Here is a 21,427-nt window from a genome sequence, read left to right on the forward strand (position 1 = left end):
GAAAAGGGGCCGGATATGCAAATGATGCACTCGCAAGTTGCGTTGTTAAGATGGGATCGTTAGCTGGACGACCAAGGGGAGGATGCGGCCGTACGACAAAAAATATGCCCCCTTCTCGTTCGCATTACACGTCATCTCCGGGCATATAAGGATTAATCGAGACCATCGGGAACCATCGGAACTGGTCGTAGAGCTTAAGGTTGACCATACCATCTCTTAAGCTCTACGATCAAGTCAGTGTAAAATCCTCCCATGTCACGTGTGCTATGACACTACTTTGTTAATTATGCACTCCCATAAAATGCTGTTTGCATAGTCAGGCATGTCTGCGTTCGGATCTCCACTCCCCCGTTCACAAGCACCTTCCCCTGTTACCACCCACAAACGTCTCATCCTGTCACTCAAACTAACGACCTGGCCAAGTTCAAGGACAGAGATATTTCCGATCGTAACAGCTAGTTTGCGCACACGCATTGCGAATTTTGCGCATGCGCAGTTTAGCAAACATCGGTGGCGTACAACTGTGCGGCCGCAATGACCGACTCTGAATGAGGTCCTATGTCTCATCATATCGATGATGGAGAAAATAGTACCATCAATATTGTAGACATAAAATATTATTCAAAAAAAGAGAAGGAAAAATCTGTATAAAAATACTAATTAATAAATAATAAAATTATTAGAATAAATTATAGATGAATCCCAATGAGATATCAATGAAAATCCATGAAAATGATAATTATCCATGGTGCATAAGCAATAGATAAAATAACAGCATACTCGACCCAATATTCCATTATAATACATCACTCTCCTCAAATATCAAAGAGTATCTTAACCACTATGTTTAATGGAGGTAATGTTGTAACAACTAATTCCTACAGAACCCAATTAATATACACAGTTGGTACAAATATGCATAATTTTAAACAGTCAGCCTTAGGTCTATATATAAGTCTTCAAATAAAAAACATAGTGAGAATCAATGCATATTAGTAGATACTAAATAACAGTATACTGTATATGCAAAAGCATTGAAAGGATACTCATAATTGGGTTCCTTTCACGAATACGTTAATGGGAGAGGCATCAAATAGATACCAAAAAATGTATTGAATCGAACAGTGCACAATAGATTGTGTGGTGATATATAGGGGGATGTGGTATAGAAGGGGTGGCGGAAATATAGATCCCAAATCCCTCTGGACAGAGGGTCCCCGAAATCAAGTCCCACCCACCCCTAATATGCATCCACCCAACCAACAGAAGAACCATTACCAAATATCGATAATGGTGGACAGAGGACTCATCAGTCTATTTCAATAATTTCATTAAACCCCTCAGGAGAAAGTGTTCCCATTTTATGTATCCAGTAATTTTCTCTTAAGCAAAGTTTGTAAAACCTATCACCACCTCTTGCTGTTTGTGGGATGTGTTCAATTCCTGTAACTTTGATATCCTTAGGGTTGGAATGATGTATATTTGTAAAGTGCCTCGGGACACTGTGCATTGTGTTGTTCTTAATAATTAATCTTCTGTGCTCTAAGAATCGACACCTAAGTGGTCTAATTGTCCTACCAATATACTGGATGCCGCAAGTGCATCCCAGCATATAAATCACATATGTTGTATTACAATTTATGAAGCTCTTGATAGGGAACATTTCATTGGAGTTTGTTGATACAATCTCACAACATCTGTTGGTGATGTAGTCACAAGTAATGCAGGATGACCGTCCACACTTAAAACAACCCTTAGGTTTATTACTCAACCAATCGCGCTTATTGTTCGTCTTATTGGCGGTTACTGGATTTTTTCTGAAGAAACTCGGTGCTAATAGATCCTTCAGATTGTTAGCTTTTTTGAAGATAACTGACACATCTGCCAGAATATTTTCTTTAAGTTTATTATCTAAAAGTAGTATCTGATAATTCCTAGATATAATATTCTTAATTTGATTGGAGCAGTTATTGTACTTGGATATAAATTTAGGGTAAGCTAAAAAAGAATTATGTGTCGATTTAGAGACTAACAACTCTTTCCTATCAAGTAATCTGGTTTTATCAAGTGCTTTATTAAGAAGAGTATCAGGATAATCTCTTTCTCTGAAGGCTTCAGGAATATCCACAGATTGACTCTCAAAAAAGGCGTCACTTGTACAATTGTGACGCATCCTCCTAAGTTGTCCATAGGGGATGTTATTAATCCAGGGTTTGTGGTGTAGACTATTAAAATGAAGAAAATTGTATGTGTCCACATCCTTTCTATAGGTTTTGGTGTGAATATTATCGTCTTCAATGTAAAGGGTGATATCGAGGAAGGAAATTGTAGAGGGGTGATAAGTGCTAGTGAATGTTGAATTAAAATTGTTTAAATTAAGCTGAGATATAAAGTTAGTGAGTGAATCTACATCCCCATCTCAAATAAAAAAACAAATCATCTATATAACGACCATAGAGCACGAGGCTCAAGCCAAGCCCTGCCCCCCACACATGCGTCTCCTCAAAGACCCCCATGTAGAGGTTGGTGAAGCTCGGTGCAAACCTCGCGCCCATCGCCATCCCAAGTGTCTGTAAATTGAAAATATGATCAAAAAGAAAATAATTGTACGTGAGTATGAAATAAATGGAATCCAAAATAAAATTCCTTTGACTTACTGTGACTTCCAAATCTCTCATCAGAATATCTCTGACAGCCCTAATGCCCAAATCATGAGGGATGTTAGAGTATAGGGCTTGTATGTCACAAGTCACAAAAAAAAAAGTGTCTTTCCATTTTACATCTTTGATTAAATTAAAAAAATTATGCAGTGGCATAAGGCTGAAGAAAAAAATCAATAAATTGTGAAAGATTTGATGTGAAGGACCCAGCTATAATGGGATGCCCAGGTGGTGTAACAAGTGTTTTGTGGATTTTTCTAAGGTGGTAACAAGTAGGTTATTATGAGGTGATTCAACAACAAATAATTCCTTTCGTCCCTCGATATCACACCTTCACCTAAAGCTTTATCAAGCAAGGTTACCAGATCTTTTTGAAATACATTCGTTGGGTCTCCTTTAAGAATGATATATTGATTTCTGTCCCCTAATTGATGAAGTGCTTCAGTCATATAATCATTGGTATCCTGAATGACGATCCCTCCACCCTTATCAGCTGGTTTGATAATGATGGAGGGATCACCAGACAGTTTCTTCAATGCCAATCTCTCCCTTATTAAAAGATTGTCCCTATATTTCGATCTCTTCTTGTTTCTTGTTTTCTTATAAAATAGGTCTATGGGGGTACTTTTAACTTGTGTGGGAAAAAATTGTGATTTCTTCCTGAATGTGTTTTTCCTTAATGTGTTGTTAATATCAAAGAGTTTAGTAGAAGCTATAACCTCATTTGTGAGGTTTTGTGTTGGTAATCCCTCTTTACCATTGTCTCTCAATAAATCATTGAGGGCTTCTAAAGCTTCTACATCACCATCATCAAGGATAATGCTGTTATGTTCATCCTGTAGATCATTAGATTTCAATTTCTTGGTGGCAAAATATTTTTTGTGACACAGTGTCCTGACATATCGATTAAGATTGACAAATAGGTCAAAGAATTGGGGGTCACGTGATGGAGAAAACTTAAGGCCTCTGCTTAGAAGACTAATTTCATCAGTAGTTAGGGTTTTAGAAGATAAATTTTATATACCCCTATTACTATTCATCTTAATTAGTTTTGAAATCGTGTCTTTCTTTTTGCGCCTCCTATGTCCCCCTCTCTTTCCTCTGAATTTTATTCTCTTCCTCTTTTTGGAGACTCTGAGTAGAGGATCTGATATCTGTTTCTCTGCTTTAGATGTGGAGGATATTGTGTCCTCCACTCCTCCCCCAAAAAAGGATGAGAAAGATCTTTATTTCTACGTGGACTAGTTACATGTTTATCAGTCTCTCCCTGGGTCTTGTAGGTTTTAGGTCTAACATCCCTATTTATTGTCAGTAATTTTTCCATGATTGGAAATGTACCTCTTATCAATTCTTAATTGGCTAATATGGTCCCTCCTAGGTTTAGAAGCAGAGTCTCGTATCTGATCATCAGTTGTTACAGTATTATGGGGGTCATTCTCAGTTTTCCTCTCCAGGAAATCTTTGTTAGTACGATAATGGTTATATCTACTGGATTCATTGTATCTAATGTAAGAAGTGGGGGATTGTTTATCTCCCTTTAGGGGATATGATCTTTTATTATAATTCAATACTTTTTCTCTGAAAAAACCTCTCCTACCTGAGTAGCTACGGTTTCTCCTATTCATGGGATGCATACTAGAGTTGAATCTATCATTAGAGGAAATCCTATAGGGATAAGGGCCTTCATTCAGAGGCGGCCGTACGGTCTACGACTGCACGGCCGCCTCAATGTTTGTCTAGTGCGCATGCGCACGAGGGAGCCGGCTCCTTCGTGCGCATGCGTGAGACCCGCTACGACCGACAGCGCCGGTCGTAGCGGGTCTCTTTCCAAAGGGGGTGAGCTGTCGATGTTGATTGACAGCTCGCCCCGTTTGGAAGGCGGGCCGGGGGGGTGGCAGCCCAAATGGAGGCGTTCCTATGGGAACGCCTGCCGTTTGGCAGAGGCTCCACTGACATCACTAGTGATGTCAGTGGAGAGCTTCCGGGTCTCTGACAGAGCCAGAAGCTCTCCGGGGCTTACGACAAGTGAGACCATCGCGACCATCACCCTAGCAGTCGTTAGAGCTGTGGGTGTTAACCCACAGCCTAACGACCGAAACAGAGGCGGGCGGTCAGGATGCAAGCGGCCGCCCAGTTTCTGAGCGACCGCTTGCATCCTCCGACCGCCTCTGAATGAGGCCCAAGATCCCTTAGCCTGTTTTTTATAGGTTGTTTACTCACCCTTTTCATAATCGTTTTTATCCCCCAAGTACTTCTTATTCTTACCATCTATAATCTCTTTTTCATATGTTTCAATTTTAATATTGAGACTATCATCTTTGTCTTTATATTCAATATGGTCCATAAGTGTTAATAGTTGATCTCTAATGATTTCTATTTCTTTAATGATATCATCAATCTTGTTCTTTCTATAACTGACCAATAATTCCATAAAGGAAAAAGAGCACCCATCTAGTAGTTGGGTCCATTTTTCCTTTAACCCAGAATCCTCTATAATGGAGAGTGCCTTAAATATTCTCAAACCTCTTGGTATTCTTTTGGAGGAGATGTATTTATTGAGTGCGACCATATCCCACCAATGTCGGGTCTCAGGTTTTAGAAGGCCCTCCAACTTATAAAATAATCGATGAAACTCATCATTATTATTTTCCTGAATTACGGGCTGTAGGTCATCAAGACCCTTAAATTCTTTTTTTCGTATTTGTCCCTTCTACTGTTGCGTTCATTAAAACATGATAGTAAGGCCATGACACACTAAAAAATAAGGTGCAGTGTGATAAAAACCACAGTTTTAAAAACCACACGTATATAGTTGTAATGAGCTGTGGTAAATAAGAAAATAAAATATATGAACAGAAATATATATTATAATCTAACCAGAATCGTGGGCACCTAAAAAGAACTAGTGCAGGTACAATTACAGCCAAGAAAACACAGAATCGCATGCAAAATATGTATAACCACCTACTTCTGGCGCATGTACCTATTTGAAGATATATAGTTAATACAAATGAAGTACTATAATGATGCAGCCAAGTTGTGTATGTTTGCAAAAATAGTAAATGCAGAAAAAAAACAAGGACTCAGCGCTTACACTATAGTCTACTCAGTGAACAAATTAAGTGTGAACAATAAATAAATTCTTTTAGCAATGAGATGTATATAAAATAAACATATTTAATAATCTGACCAAAATTATTCATGTATGTTTTTCAGTTTTTGGTAAATCAATCTCTGTATATTAAATCATAATGAAATGCTGGCTCCTATTTATGTAGTCAGAAACATGTGCTTTCAGCTGTGCCTGTTAACACTTTCACCGCTAATCCAGAAAAAAATTAAAAATAGTTCTCTTTGAGATGGAAAAAAGCCCTTCAAGGCAAAGTGATGAGTGTGATATAGGCAAATATAAATTAGATACAGGTTGTACAGCTGATCATATTAAGTCTCCAACAAAGGTTTGTAAAAAGAAACTGTGAGCCGGACCGTCCATAAATGAAGGAACTGTGAGTACTCACAATATATGTAGGAAGTGGGGGCCCCTTGTTTTTAAGTGGTTAAGTGGTTAAGCTATCACACTCATCACTTTGCCTTGAAGGGCTTTATTCCATCTCAAAGAGAACTATTTTTTAATTTTTTTCTGGATTAGCAGTGGAAGTGTTAACAGGCACAGCTGAAAGCACATGTTTCTGACTACATAAATAGGAGCCGGCATTTCATTATGATTTAATATACAAAGATTGATTTACCAAAAGCTGAAAAACATACATGAATAATTTTGGTCAGATTATCTGATTTTTACAATATTTTTTCCATCATCAAGATTTTCTGGATCATTCAACTTAACCATATTTGCTGCAGCATTTGCCCATAGGAGCATTTAGTCATTGTGTATCTAAGCATAACATAAGGCTGCATAAGACAAATGATTCTCTGTATAGTTTGCAATAAGGAGCAGTGTCCAGCTATACTAATAATTGGTTTATACACAAATGTTCAGATTCAAATTATTCATTTATTGTTTGAATTTTTAGATTGTTATTTTCTGTCATTGCCTAGATTATTGTCTTTATGTGCCAGCATTGGCTATTAAATTATTTTTTTTAAATACATCTCATTGCTAAAAGAATTTATTTATTGTTCACACTTAATTTATTCACTGAGTAGACTATAGTGTAAGCGCTGAGTCCTTGTTTTTTTCTGTATTATGGGCAGCTAGTCTGCAAACGCAACTCAGTCTCTTGTAGTCCTGTCTGTCACAGATATAGACACAGACCCCTGGCCTGACTTCCACAAAGTCATACTGTCTCTTTAGTGGTCCTCCCTGCCTCCTGCAAGTATAGACCCGGCCTCCTGGCCTACAGCTGGGCTGCTACAGCTTCACACAAACACAGGGTTTTGTGGTCCTCCCTGCCTCTTGCAGGTCTGGACACTGGCCTCCTGGCCCCCACTGGCCTTCAGGCACACTGGGCTGCCACAGTCCCACTTGACTGTCTCCTCTGGCAGCCTGACTAGTTTGCCTCAATAGCCCTCACCTGGGCTCTGGGCCTGATTCAGAGCCGGATGCTATTTGCGCTCGCTCGTTCAGAAAAAGGGGCCGGCTATTTGAATTGAGCGCTCGCTCTTTGCGGTTGACGCCTCTATGTCTGAGCGAGCGAACGAAACATGCGCTCGCTATTTTGTAAAGATGCCCTCTGGCCGCTCGCATCCTACATCATCTCCGCTATTTATTTGATTAATCGAGTACATCAAAAGGCGTCTGAACTGCTTGCAGTGCTTGTGGTAGGATTTTCCTACCGCAATCATGCAAACAGTTCAGGCTAAGAAACAACCAAATGACGTGATTGATGACGCTGCTTTGTTAATTATGCACACCCTTAAAACGCCCGTTTTGACCGTTTGGCACGCCTGCGTTCGGATCTCCACTCCCTGTTTTCAAGCACCTTCCCCTATTACCACCCACAAACGCCTCATCCTGTCACTCAAATTAGCAGGCACTCGCTATTTTGCGAGCGATCGATTTCCGACCGCAATGACTGGTTGGCGCATGAGCATTACGACCCATACGCATGCGCAGTTGTGCGAACATCGCTCGGAGCGAACGAGCGGCTGCTTCCGAGCGGCTCTGAATCAGGCCCTCTGTCCACATGCAGCCCTTAGGTGTCATCAGACTTTTTCTGCTATATATACTATATGATCAAAAGTTATTCAGACACCTGACAATTACACCAACAGGGACTGTATTCAGATTCATATACTTTAATATGAAGTTGGTCCCTCTTTTGCAGCTATAACAGTTTCCACTCTTCTTGGAAGACTTTAAGTGTTTCTGTGGGAATTTGTGCCTATTTATTCTGTAGAGCATTTATGAGGTCAGGTACTGATGTTGGATGAGAAGGCCTGGCTCACAATCCCCATTCCAGTTAATCCCAAAGGTACTCGATGGGGTTGAGGTCAGGACTCTGTGCGGGCCAGTCAAGTTCTTTCACACCAATCATGTCTTTATAGTCCTTGCTTTGTGCACTGGGGCACAGTCATGTTGGAATAGAAAAGGGCCTTCCCCAAGCTGTTGCCACAAAGTTGGAAGCATAACATTGTCCAAAATGTCTTGGAATACTGAAGCATTAAGATTGCTGTTCACTGGAGATAAGGGGCCTAACCCAAACCCTGATAAACATCCCCATACCATTATCCCTCCTCCACCAAACTTCACAGTTGGCACAATGCAGTCAGGCAGGTAACGTCTTCCCAGCATCCGCCAAACCCAGACTCGCCCATCTGATTGCCAAACAGAGAAGAGTGATTTGTCACTTCACAGAACACGTTTCCACTGCTCCACAGTCCAGTGTTGGTGTGCTTTACACCACTCCATAGACGCTCGCCATTGGACTTAGTGATGTGAGGCTTTCATGCAGCTGCACAGTTTTTGTGCTTACATTAATGCCATTTGAAGTTTGGGGGTTCTTCAGCTATGGAATTAGCAGAGCGTTGGTGACTTTTACGCACCATGCGCCTTAGTAGTCTCTAGTAGCTCTGTGATTTAACGTGGTTTAGTTGCTGTTGTTCCTGAATGCTTCCACATTCTAATAATATCACTTGCATTTGACTGTGGAATAAACAACAGGGATAAAATTTTACGAACCGTCTTATTGCAAAAGTGGCATCCTATCACAGTACCATGCTTGAAGTCACTGAGCTCTTCAGAATGACCCATTTTGTATCACAAATGCTTGCAAAAGGGAACTGCATGGCTAGGTGCTTAATTTTATACACCTGTGGAAACTGGTCTGATTGAAACACCTCAATTCAATAATTAACAGATGTGGCCAAATACTTTTGTTCATATAGCGTATATATATATATATATATATATATATATATATATTGTGATACTTGGGGTTAATTAGCTCGGTAGGCTGGGGTCAGTGGTGCAGTGAGTAGGTGCAGAATTAAAGCCCACACGTAGCATTCCAGTTAAATAAACATAAGTGATGCTTTACTTCCAGCGTATCAAATCAGGAAACAGAAAAATAATAAACAAACCAGCCCTTGTTTAGGACACTAGTTCACTTCTTGAACCCTCTCTACAGAAGTAGCTAATCTGCATGAAAGTCTCTCACAGTCACTGAGATTTGTGGTCCTTCCTGCCACATGCAGGACAGGACACTGGCCTCCTGGCCTGGTATAGCTTTCTCAGCTTGTTGGCTGCCACCTCTCACAAGGACAGTGTCAGAGGTATATGGATCTGCCTGTCTCCTTTCAGGTTTGATCCTGACCACCTGGTCTGCTTCACTCACACTGCAGCCCCACCTGGACTGTCTGGCTGTGTCCACCACATGGTGAGTGTTGGTTCCCTATTTAAGTGTATGTCTTTGTTGAGCCTTGAGAAAAATCCTCTGTGTGCAATTGAAACGTTGGTATGGTATTAAAATGACCTAAAGGTTGAGCATTTCTCCTGATCATTTACAAGCCTTAGAGTGCCGCCCGTCTGCTGCTATATTGTTTGGGTCTTACCCCAGGGAAGGCAACGAGGCAAGATTTTCTATTACTGTGGAGTGCCAGTCATGTGGTAACTATATACATATATATATATATATATATATATATATATATATATATATATAAATTACACTGGCCACAGGGTAGTAGAAGGAGGAGTAGGGGGTGCAAACAAATTGGCTATTTGCATGATGGGGATGGTTAGTTTATAAATCAGAGATTTTATTTTACTACTAAGGGTGTGTGTGGGGTGAGGGTACTGTTATTAGTATTACTATTTATGACCACCCTGTGGGGTCTAATGCCAATGCGGGGTGGGAAGTTCTTTTTCAATGGATGCCTATGGAAACAGGGGGATAGGGAGGGGGGGGAATACCCTCCTCGATGTAATTTAATTTTGAATAAAATATTTAAATATATTATTAAAAATACTTTTTAAACTTTATTAAATAATAAAAAAAGATACAAACTCTGAGCGGTTTTGCAAATAAAAGTCAGTTAAGTGGTTAATTATCAGAATCAAGCTACTCACCAATTAAAAGTTTGAACTTTGTTGGATATGCAATTCTGTCTTGGGTTCACTGATATTAATAATGTTTATTTGTAATTTGTAATAAGGACTGATGTGTGACAAATTGTTATTTTACAAATGATTATGGGCCTGATTCATTATGGATCTCAACTGCGATTGCAATAGCGATTACGCACGCAGTCTCACTGTGATAGTATGCTAATCCATTGCGATCGCTATGCCATCACAGAACAACATAAGGACGCCCACTTTACCTTACACACATCCGTAATGTTTAACAAGACTGCAAAACCATCGGTAACATCGAGTACCATCGCAGCCTCACGCACACTTGCACAAGCTCTGACCTTACTCAGGATTTGCTAACTTCATCGCACACTATGAGTACTCAAACTACATATGGCATTGTAGTACATAATTTATGCATGCCCATGCAACCTGTTCAAATGCACTCGTACACCTGCGTTTCATCGACCACCCCCTGTCACCTCCCACAAATGGTACTTCCTGTCAATCACTCTGCGATGGGTCTGGGATTGCAGTGGCCGGTTCGCGCATGCGCACTGCAATGCATACACATGCGCAGAATGGAACAAATGGCCGATTGCGTGCGTAAGCACAGTTGCGATCGGTAGTGAATCAGGCCCTATGTGTACTACTTTAATAAATGTGTATCTACTCTGTATCCTATCCATAAAGTAATATATCTTTGTTTTTACAGTATATTATTAATGATTGAAGGCAATTTAAGCCTCATGAAATTGCCATTATTTCTGATACCTCAACATTTATATATCTGCTTTCTTATATATATGGACTGAGGGGAGGAGCCACACAGAGAAAAGGAATAATGGTTGCAGGCAAAGGCCCGAGAAGGTAAGTTTGGGCTGGAGCTGCTGTGACACAGGTTCAAAACCAGACGGACGAAGCGGCACCAAGGATAAGGCTTAAACAGGTCAGGAATGAAGCCAAGGTCGGGAATGCACAGTTACAATCAAGGGTAATGGAGACTCTGGAGTAAGGCTTGGGAGCCTATACTCTGGCAGGGAAGTACTCCCAGTGGTTTCCTTTTATAGGAGGAGATTCCATAGGACGTCATATTGAGATTAAATTTTGGTGAGCCTGGCCCTTTAAATCCTGCACAAAGCGGTGTGCACATCCCTATGGTAGTCATCTGTGCACTTAGGCAGGAAGCAGCATGCTGCAGGTGGAAGGAGGGAGAGATCATTAGCGAGCCCGCAGAGGCAGATAGTCAGCGGGACTCACTGCAGCAGGTGCCGGCACCTCCTGCCTGCTGCCCCACCAAAGTCCACGGAGCCCAGTGCCGCCGGACCCAGTAAGTAGACCCCGGGATCTGGCAAACTGTGACAGGGAGCTGGAATGATGATGGAGAACTGGAGAGACACGAGGGAAATGGAAAGGCATGGAGCAGGAAGTGACAGGGCACAAGTTGGAGTGACACGGGTAGGAGGCTGGAGGGGACACAGGAAGTGATGCAGGGGACATGTGGCTGTAAAGACACAGGAGCCAGGAGGTGACATGAGGCATAAAGCTGGAAAGACACAGGGGGTCTGAAGCTTGATGTAACACAGAAAGGCTGGATGGGACACATGAGGTTGAAGGGGACACAGGGGGTACGAGTCTGGTTGAACCACTGTTGTATGATAATGACATTGGTTATATTCCTGCATAAACAGGCATCTTCCAGACCATGGGATTCCTACATGAATAGTAAATACTAACTGAAGACATCGTCTGCCCTGGGAAGATCAATGTCTTCAGAGATTTCTCGTCACAACATCACGCTCCCTGTCCTGGCACGAAGAGGAGCCAAGCAGCCTACCATGCACATCTATAGGGGTCCCTGCCTGGTCTCAGAGACCAACTGTAAACTAGAGAGTCTTTCACGCAGACTCTCAGGGGTGTATTTACTAAAGTGAGAGTTTTTAGAAATGGAGATGTTGCCCATAGCAACCAATCAGATTCTACTTAACATTTATCTAGCACCCTCTAGAAGATAATAGCTAGACTCTGATTGGTTGCTATGGGCAACATCTTCACTTCTAAAAACTCTCACTTTAGTAAATATACCCATAAGTCTACAGTCATACTTGTCTACCCTTCCGGATGTCGCGGGAGGCTCACAATTTTTCGTGTAACCCCCAGCACCCCTGCATTCTGCCCACTTCACTAGGATTGGGGAAAATATTACCGGGGATCGGCGGGTCCATATGTTGCGTAGTTTAGCCCCACCCCTATTTAAAAAATACGGTGCCCGTGACAAATTCCCGCTGGGGCAGGGCTTTAGGATGCAAGCCATCCGGCCCTGACCCCAACCCCGTCCACCTGCTTCTCCACCCCAGGCTTCTCTCGGGGAGAATTTTTAAGTAGGCAAGCATGTCTACAGTTCAGTCAGACACCTCAGGTTTTATGCTGCAGCTTACCTTGCTTTATGTAAGTTCCAGTTCCAGTCTGGACCAATAATTACATAGTGACTGTATACCTGCTGTGAAACTGGACTGTGCCTGTGCCAAATATATTAGAATTGCACATAGTACATATGCTGAGGTTTAGGAATTGCAGAGAGAGTGTCCAGTGAGCTGAAAATCAAAAGATGTGAAAAAGCAATTCCACAGATAACATCTTTTTTGCTGCAGCTTTTTGCTGTACTCTCTCTCTTCAATTCCAAAACCCAGCACATGTACTATGTGCAATTCTATCTGGCACAGGTACTATGCAAACAGCCTAGTGAGTGCATGTTTTAAGAACAGAATGCATTTTGTAAATAGGCCCCAGAAAGTGGATAGCCTGTTGTGCAAACACGCCCCTCATGCATTGTGGCCACTCCCCTTGTGATGTGTGATCACGCCCATATTTTCGAGCACGCTCCTTTGGTGCGCGCACACAGTACCTGTAAGAAAAAATCTACTTGTACCACTGGTATAATACAATCCCGAGGTAAAGCAAGTTAAACATAATGTCCCTTTAATTCTCTGTGCTTGCATTTTTTTGATCACATATAAGGGCATTGTAAGGATGCTCATCTGCCACTTGACACTTGGCCCAAAAAGCAAGAAGCTTAAGGAGGATATGATGAATGCAAGTGATTCTGCAAAGTATGTTGGCCTGATAGATCAATGTCTTCATTCCCTTTGGAATGACCCAAGGGTGTGCAAGATCTTGCAAAATGATGACTACATTTTGTCAATCATACTTGATTATAGGTTTAAGTCATATGTCATGTATTTTTTTTCCCAGTGAAACAGCTCTTAAGACATGTAAAGAGATCCTTATGAGAAAGTTGACAGACCAAGCCTCAAGTGCCACATCCTCTGCTTCGGCTTTTTGAAGTGCTGCTATCAGTAGTATTATTAATAATTCCAGGAAAAAACTTAGTTTTTCACAGAGATTCACAGACGTTGAATAGAAAGGTTGATAGGCTTAAATGAAATACCCAATTTTGACAGTGACAATTCTACCACATCTAATTGTGATACATTGTCAATTTGTAGAATGGTGGAGGAATACCTTAATGCCAATACATAATTTAGCATCACAGTGGAGTTATCAACATAAGGAGGTTACTAGATACTACCCAAAAATGTAGAAAAATTGGTGTTCACCAAAATGAACTACAAATTGTTTGAGAAATACCATAGGCATCCCTCAAAAAATGTGTATGCAAGTCTAGATTCCAGTGGGAATAAACTAATATTGGGGGAAGAAGATGATGATCTACTTGACATCAACAAAGAGGAGGATGATGACAATCATAATGATGATAAAATTGTCAATGTCCACAGTGACATAGATGACCACTGAGCCCCAGGACAAAATAATAATAATGAAAAAATATAATATTTTTTATTTTAATTGAAAATTTTTTTTTAGGACGTTTGTTTTTCGAACCAAAGTTTCAGCAAGAACAAAAATTGTCACGTTAAACTTGTTTTATATATTTTTTTCTGTGGGCCCGTAAAAAAAGAAAATACTGTTTATAATCTAAAAAATTTCCATCCCCTCTGTTGCAGCAGAAGCGTCTGGTGGTTTGTAAAATATAATTATTTGTCATTTTTAAAATCAAAGTTGTTGGTGGAGGGCCCAAGGACAATTCCATTCCATATTGGTCATTTTATGAGTTTACTTATTGGAACTTGGAGTTTTTAAATGACCATCGTCTGCACAGTTATTATGGATTCATGTTTCTTGTGACTGAGAGATATATTTTTTAAATACATAATACATATAAGTAATAAAAATAAAGGCTGCCTGATGCTCATGTAATGTTCTCCAGAGATTTCGCTCTCAGCACCCTGCCCCCCCCTTCCTCGAGCGTAGGGGTGCTCAAGGTGCTGATAGCAAAGGCTCTATAGTGCATTGCACAAATAGCATGCAGACTTCATTTTTAAGAAATGGGGTGGGAAGTGGGACTGCAAGGTGAGGGGGCTGTTACCACAAGCTTGCAGCATTTTCACTTCGGTAGCCAGGCCAAACATTCTTAATCCTTGCTGTTGAGAATGCTCATGACGAAGACCTGGTGAGCGGAGAAGGGAATAGAATACAGCCAAACAACTGGACGGCTGCTGCTGGCACCAGTTGCCCTGGAGTCTAGACCACAATTTTAATCTTGATTCTTGTTGTCAATGATCAATTTTTTACAAAATATATTAATGAATAAATTATACAGTGAATGTTTGGTTGTTCACATCAGCCCTAGCCTTAGAAGAAAACAATCATACTTTACATAGGAAGGCTGCTGCTGGCACAGCCTTGACCACCAATGGGAGCTCTTTAGAGGATTTAAGATGTCCTTATTCTGGTTAAATGCCATTGTGGCCTGGAGGTGCCAAGATGCTGGGGATGGGACAGATTGTAATTTGCCTCACTAGAGCCTGGCAGCCCAAATAAGCCACAGATGTCAGGATCTAATCTACATTAAGCAATTGTCACTGCCTTAATTATTGATTTATAATAATTGCAATAATTTTTTTTCCAATCCAATAAATACTGGCCAATAGCTTACTGTATGGTACACATTTTTTTCACCACAACCACCATTATCTACAGAGACCAGTAAGCTCTGTAGTCAGGGTCTCCTTCAAAATTAAATTAATTATAATTTTTTTAAATAAATGTAATCTTTTTTGCCATCAATTTAAAAAAATTGGGCTGAATCTTTTCTTATATCTCCATATAATAAAAATCCATTTACTGTATGGCCCTACATATTTTAAAGTTACAAAAACATTTTTATTAGATTGAACTAGGTGTGATTAAATCGCCCACATGTTCTGTTAAGGATGCAGTACTATTCCCACTACCTCAGCATCCTTACACGCCACTGAGGCCTTTATCTATTCTTGATGCAGTCTTTTCAACATCATTACTTTTTAAAAGGAACTGGTATCTACATCTGCCACCATTTCATTTCAGTGTGTTGCACAAAATATTGTACTCTATAGGTGTTGTATCTGACATTAAACTGCTGTTTGTTTGTGTTGCTGCTCTATCACTGAGTTTAGAAACTCAGGGCCTGATTCAGCTTTGGATATACAGTGAGATTTAGCACTTAGGGCTCTATTTACTACAATCCGCATATTGAATGCGGATTGTAGTGTGATATTACCGAGTGAATTCGCATTGCGAATTCAGGCAATATCACAGGGATTTACTATAAATCCCTTGCAGGGACAGAGCTTGCGATAAAGCTCTGTCCCTGCGGATCCCATCCGCACTCTAGTCGCGGTATTTTCGGAAAAAATACCGCGACTAAGAGCCCGCGCATGCGCCGACCCACTGTCGCTACTACCCCCCACCGACGCTAAGCCCCGCCCCTGGCGCTAAGCCCCGCCCCCACGATCGTGGACCCCGCGACCCCCCTACTGGTACCGGCTCCCGCCTCTGCTCTCCCCGTTAGAGCAGAGTGGGAGCCCGGTAACCGGGGGAGACCCTGGATAACGCCACCTCCAGGTGGCGTTATTATCACAGGGCTTCCCCCGGTATTTTTTTACAATTTATTTTTAGTAACTTGCACACAGATCACATTTCCCATTACAATTATGGGAAATGCGATCTGCTTTACTAAAAATAAGTGATACTGGGGGTTGGAGTAGAATTTTACTAATTCTACTCCAATTGCCCTGTAATAACTACAGGTGAAACTAAAATAATGTGAAAAGGGTGTGAAAACACCCTTTTTCACTTTATTTTAGTAAAAATAATGTTAATAAATAGAGCCCTTACTGATCATCTTGGTGAAACCATGTTGCACAGCAGGTGGGGCAGATTTAAAATGTGCAGAGAGATTTAGGGGTCTATTTACTAAGCAGTGTTAGGAGAAGTGAAAAGTGAAGAGTGAAAAGTGATAAGGTGCCAGCCAATCAGCTACCAACTGTCATTTTTCAAACACAGCCTGTGAGATGGCAGTTAGAAGCTGATTGGCTGGCACCTTATCACTTTTCACTCTTCACTTTTCACTTCTTATAACTGCTTAGTAAATAGACCCCTTAGATTTGGTAGGGAGGTGTCCAAACTGACATCTAAAGTGCAGTTTAATAGTACAGCTGTGCAGTATTTGTGGGCTACATACAAAAGCAGCCAGTATTTACACTACATGCAAAAAAATGTATGTATTTACACCATACTTACCAACTCTCCCTCATTGTCAGGGGAGTAGTAGCAATCTCCCTGTCACCCTGAAAAGTCTAGTAATCTCCCTGATTGTGCCTTGCCCCCATTATGAAGCTGTTATATATGAAAAGAATAGCAATATATACATTAAAATGGGATCATTAGTATAATTTCCCTGCATTAGTTATGAGGCACAATGATCCCTATGGCTACATGTATTTTCTCAAAAGTATCAGTGTGTTTTCATCAACAAATAGATCTTACTGACTTCTTTGGTGCTCATTTACATTTGATGTAAGTCAATTTTATGACCGGCCTATTAGATGTATCAGTACACGCCCACTTTAACACGCACTCATAGGTGCTGTTTTCACAATCTCCCTGAAATGCTTTTTCAAAAGTAGGTAAGTTTGATTTACACCCCTTGCATTGCAACATGGTTTGTCCAGGTACACAGTTAAGTGCTCTATTCCCAAAGCTGAATCAGGCCCTCAAGCTCCCTGCAGACTTTGCACAATGTTGATGAAAAATTAAAATATTTAAAGTTTTGAGGTGTTCATTTATAAAACTGGCTGTATATGATGATAAATACACACTAATGATATTAATAATAATGTGGGAACTTATAAAAAGCTACAAATTACATGATTTTGCCTGTTCTTAACAATTTTTAATGAAATCCAAAACCAATACTAATACCAAAACACAGAAAGCATTTGGGCAAAGCCAAAATCAAAGCCAAAGCACAAAAATGGTTACAGAGCCTAAACCAAAACACAAGGGTCTGTGCACATATCTACTATTTATTCATACCTGTGTCTACAGGGTACAAATTAGTAGTCAGGCTGCAAGCAAAACACCAATTAAATCTTCCCCAATATGGGTGGTAAATTAATCCCATCTTGTCACACTCCTTATGTTGTGGTCAGGTCTCACTATGGGGCTGATTCTGAGTTGGGAGGAAACTTTGCACCATGGCAAAATGATCTGATTCAGATTTGGACAAATGCTGTTATTTAGGCAGTGGAGCAAATGATTTACGGTCGCACTGTGCACAAGCCAAGATACCTTAGCGAATCCGGACGCAGTGAGGATTTCTTTGCAAAGTTATTGACAATCAAGGACCATTTGGGGGCAGTTACAGGGAGTGGTGGCAAAAATGCAGACGTGCCACTGCCGTTTTTGTAGTGTGTCTCAGCATACTACTCCGATCCCATATGCAGAAAGCTTGGCGTCAATGTCTCAGCATACTACTCTGATCCCATTCACAGAAAGCTTTGGCGTCAGTGTCTCAGCATACTACTCCGATCCCATACACAGAAAGCTTGGCGTCAGTGTCTCAGCATACTACTCCGATCCCATACACAGAAAGCTTGGCATCAGTGTCTCAGCATACTACTCCGAACCCATATGCAGAAAGCTTGGCGTCAATGTCTCAGCATACTACTCTGATCCCATTCACAGAAAGCTTTGGCGTCAGTGTCTAAGCATACTACTCCGATCCCATACACAGAAAGCTTGGCGTCAGTGTCTCAGCATACAACTCCGATCCCATACACAGAAAGCTTGGCGTCAGTGTCTCAGCATACTACTCCGATCCCATACACAGAAAGCTTGGCGTCAGTGTCTCAGCATACTACTCTGATCCCATACACAGAAAGCTTGGCGTCAGTGTCTCAGCATACTACTCCGATCCCATACACAGAAAGCTTGGCGTCACTGTCTCAGCATACTACTCCGATCCCATACACAGAAAGCTTGGCGTCAGTGTCTCAGCATACTACTCTGATCCCATACACAGAAAGCTTGGCGTCAGTGTCTCAGCATACTACTCCGATCCCATACACAGAAAGCTTGGCATCAGTGTCTCAGCATACTACTCCGATCCCATACACAGAAAGCTTGGCGTCAGTGTCTCAGCATACTACTCCGATCCCATACACAGAAAGCTTGGCGTCATTGTCTCAGCATACTGCTCCGATCCCATACACAGAAAGCTTGGCGTCAGTGTCTCAGCATACTGCTCCGATCCCATACACAGAAAGCTTGGCGTCAGTGTCTCAGCATACTGCTCCGATCCCATACACAGAAAGCTTGGCGTCAGTGTCTCAGCATACTGCTCTGATCCCATACACTGAAAGCTTGGCGTCAGTGTCTCAGCATACTGCTCTGATCCCATACACAGAAAGCTTGGCGTCAGTGTCTCAGCATACTACTCCGATCCCATACACAGAAAGCTTGGCGTCAGTGTCTCAGCATACTACTCTGATCCCAAATACAGAAAGCTTGGCGTCAGTGTCTCAGCATACTACTCTGATCCCATACACTGAAAGCTTGGCGTCAGTGTCTCAGCATACTACTCCGATCCCATACACAGAAAGCTTGGCGTCAGTGTCTCAGCATACTACTCCGATCCCATACACAGAAAGCTTGGCGACAGTGTCTCAGCATACTACTCCGATCCCATACGCAGAAAGCTTGGCGTCAGTGTCTCAGCATTCTACTCTGATCCCATACACAGAAAGCTTGGCGTCAGTGTCTCAGCATACTACTCCGATCCCATATGCAGAAAGCTTGGTGTCAGTGTCTCAGCATACTGCTCCGATCCCATACACAGAAAGCTTGGCGTCAGTGTCTCAGCATACTACTCTGATCCCATACACAGAAAGCTTGGCGTCAGTGTGTCAGCATACTACTCCGATCCCATACACAGAAAGCTTGGCGTCAGTGTCTCAGCATACTACTCCGATCCCATACACAGAAAGCTTGGCGTCAGTGTCTCAGCATACTACTCCGATCCCATACACAGAAAGCTTGGCGTCAGTGTCTCAGCATACTACTCCGATCCCATACACAGAAAGCTTGGCGTCAGTGTCTCAGCATACTACTCCGATCCCATACACAGAAAGCTTGGCGTCAGTGTCTCAGCATACTACTCCGATCCCATACACAGAAAGCTTGGCGTCAGTGTCTCAGCATACTACTCCGATCCCATACACAGAAAGCTTGGCGTCATTGTCTCAGCATACTACTCCGATCCCATACACAGAAAGCTTGGCGTCAGTGTCTCAGCATACTGCTCCGATCCCATATGCAGAAAGCTTGGCGTCAGTGTCTCAGCATACTACTCCGATCCCATACACAGAAAGCTTGGCGTCAGTGTCTCAGCATACTGCTCCGATCCCATACACAGAAAGCTTGGCGTCAGTGTCTCAGCATACTACTCTGATCCCATACACTGAAAGCTTGGCGTCAGTGTCTCAGCATACTGCTCTGATCCCATACACAGAAAGCTTGGCGTCAGTGTCTCAGCATACTACTCCGATCCCATACACAGAAAGCTTGGCGTCAGTGTCTCAGCATACTACTCTGATCCCATATACAGAAAGCTTGGCGTCAGTGTCTCAGCATACTACTCTGATCCCATACACTGAAAGCTTGGCGTCAGTGTCTCAGCATACTACTCCGATTCCATACACAGAAAGCTTGGCGTCAGTGTCTCAGCATACTACTCCGATCCCATACACAGAAAGCTTGGCGACAGTGTCTCAGCATACTACTCCGATCCCATACGCAGAAAGCTTGGCGTCAGTGTCTCAGCATTCTACTCTGATCCCATACACAGAAAGCTTGGCGTCAGTGTCTCAGCATACTACTCCGATCCCATATGCAGAAAGCTTGGTGTCATTGTCTCAGCATACTGCTCCGATCCCATACACAGAAAGCTTGGCGTCAGTGTCTCAGCATACTACTATGATCCCATACACTGAAAGCTTGGCGTCAGTGTCTCAGCATACTACTCCGATCCCATACACAGAAAGCTTGGCGTCAGTGTCTCTGCATACTACTCCGATCCCATACACAGAAAGCTTGGCGTCAGTGTCTCAGCATACTACTCCGATCCCATACACAGAAAGCTTGGCATCAGTGTCTCAGCATACTACTCCGATCCCATACACAGAAAGCTTGGCGTCAGTGTCTCAGCATACTACTCTGATCCCATATGCAGAAAGCTTGGCGTCAGTGTCTCAGCGTACTACTCCGATCTCATACACAGAAAGCTTGGCAACAGTGTCTCAGCATACTACTCTGATCCCATACACAGAAAGCTTGGCGTCAGTGTCTCAGCATACTACTCCGATCCCATACACAGAAAGCTTGGCATCAGTGTCTCAGCATACTACTCCGATCCCATACACAGAAAGCTTGGCATCAGTGTCTCAGCATACTACTCCGATCCCATACACAGAAAGCTTGGCATCAGTGTCTCAGCATACTACTCCGATCCCATACACAGAAAGCTTGGCGTCAGTGTCTCAGCATACTACTCCGATCCCATACACAGAAAGCTTGGCGTCAGTGTCTCAGCATACTACTCCGATCCCATACGCAGAAAGCTTGGCGTCAGTGTCTCAGCATACTACTCTGATCCCATACACAGAAAGCTTGGCGTCAGTGTCTCAGCATACTACTCCGATCCCATATGCAGAAAGCTTGGCGTCAGTGTCTCAGCATACTACTCCGATCCCATACACAGAAAGCTTGGCGTCAGTGTCTCTGCTTACTACTCCGATCCCATACACAGAAAGCTTGGCGTCAGTGTCTC

Source organism: Taudactylus pleione, unplaced genomic scaffold (genome assembly GCF_031769625.1).
Source record: "Taudactylus pleione unplaced genomic scaffold, aTauple2 ptg000546l, whole genome shotgun sequence".
In the NCBI taxonomy this organism is placed as follows: Eukaryota; Metazoa; Chordata; class Amphibia; order Anura; family Myobatrachidae; genus Taudactylus; species Taudactylus pleione.